This window comes from Peromyscus californicus, unplaced genomic scaffold, assembly GCF_007827085.1.
Source record: "Peromyscus californicus insignis strain IS unplaced genomic scaffold, ASM782708v3 Scaffold_5__1_contigs__length_169319896, whole genome shotgun sequence".
Lineage (NCBI taxonomy): Eukaryota > Metazoa > Chordata > Mammalia > Rodentia > Cricetidae > Peromyscus > Peromyscus californicus.
In genome coordinates this window covers 126456145-126457822 of record NW_026294573.1, presented here as the reverse complement: position 1 = coordinate 126457822, position 1678 = coordinate 126456145, and the positions used below count along the sequence as shown (strand labels likewise).

At 36.7% G+C, this 1678-nt stretch overlaps 1 pseudogene; it reads left to right on the top strand.

Annotated features, from left to right (window-relative positions):
• The first annotated feature begins 950 nt into the window (after positions 1–950).
• Positions 951–1393, top strand: LOC128097050 (26S proteasome regulatory subunit 7-like; annotated as a pseudogene).
• The last annotated feature ends 285 nt before the right edge of the window (positions 1394–1678 follow it).

Below are 1678 nucleotides of genomic sequence, written 5' to 3'. Positions count from 1 at the left end.
GAGAAAAAACAGAGATCAGAATATATTGTGTGAAAAATTTGTTTTCAATAAAATGTATGTATTAATAACATAGACAGTGATCAGGAGATTTGTGGGAGGAAAATAATGAAATACAGGGCTTGTGTTAGTTTGTTTCTGCAGGTTCATGTCTGCTGATTTCCAGTCTTTGGTGGTAAGGTGTTCTTTTCTTTCTCATATATAAAGAACCTTTCTCTTGGGGATTTGGAGGTCAGTTGTTATCTGGAGTGGAGCAGGTTAGAGGCCTTCCCTATACCTGCTTTTTCTCAGCTATTTACAGCTAAAAATAAACAAAATTCCCCAACAGACTATTTTGGATTGACAAGTCATAAACCCTTTTAGTATATCAAATACTTTCTAATTACTTAGGGAACATTATCATCTCAGGCCTAGAAACTGAAATATTTCAGAAAAAATGCATATAAAATTTGTAGAAATAACCACAAAATCAATTAAACAAAAACAGAATGCAATAAACATATCCCAAGTTAACTTTGTGACATAAATATTACAACTGCATGGCCTGCAGCCTGAGTTAATATTGTCATTGAGGCTTGTGACAAAGGATATCTTTACAATCAATGCTTCTTGTTCATCAGCAAGTGAGGCTTCATGAATGTTTATGAAGAGCATTGTAGCCCAATGTCTGATGCCATTATTTCTAAGACATGTGCATAGATTATCTTTTTCAGATGTAATAAGTCATTCAGATGTTTTGTTAACTTTGAATATGATATAAAACTACATTATATTTTGATAGCTAAATATATAGACAAATACATCCAATTATACAATGAAATGAGCATTGTATTAGCCAGTCATCCGTGAAAATAATTTTTCTTTAAAATAACATTAAAATAAACCACAGACCATTGGAAGTGAGGAATGTGCTGTGTAAACACTGAGGCACCAAGACACTTGTGGCTCCTAAAATGCCAGATTACCTAGGTGCCAACCAGCAGACAACCCAAGAGGGACCACAAGCCCGTCTGAGCTCTGGATGAGGGGGCTATTGCCTTGTTGAAAATTTAAGGTCAGAGTACTTACTCTAGGCAAATCAAACAGGTTGAAGATGGCATTCAACAAGCTTAGCTCACTGGTAGTATAATCTGATGGTGGTAGTAGAATCTGATGCTGGCCTGGTACCACCTGTCCTCTGAGATTTAGCTACAGATGAACAAAACTTCAGAGGGAACAACTTTTACAGGTTGTGAAGTGTATGAAGATAATCAATGCTCATTCAGAGGACCCCAAACACATTATCAATGTGAAGTAGTACAGTTTGCCAAGTTTGTGATAGATATCAGTGATTGGATAACAGCTACTGATCATTAAAGAAGGGATGAGAGTTGGTATGGACAGAAATAAATACTAAATTCACACTCTACTACCTCTTAAGATTTACCCAACAGTTACTATAATGCAGATAAAGGAAAAACCAGATGTCACAGGCAAGCAATGTTGGGAGCTGTAAGGAACAGACTGAGAAATTGGAAGAAGTAGATGAAATTCCTCTACTTCTTCTAGAGAGATTCGTTAACATTGGAATTGAGCCTCTGAAGGGTGTGCTGCTGTTTTTTTCCCTCCAGACATAGGCAAGACACTGTGCTAATTCAGTTGCTGACAGGTAAGCCACGTTCTTACCACTTGGAAATCCTCA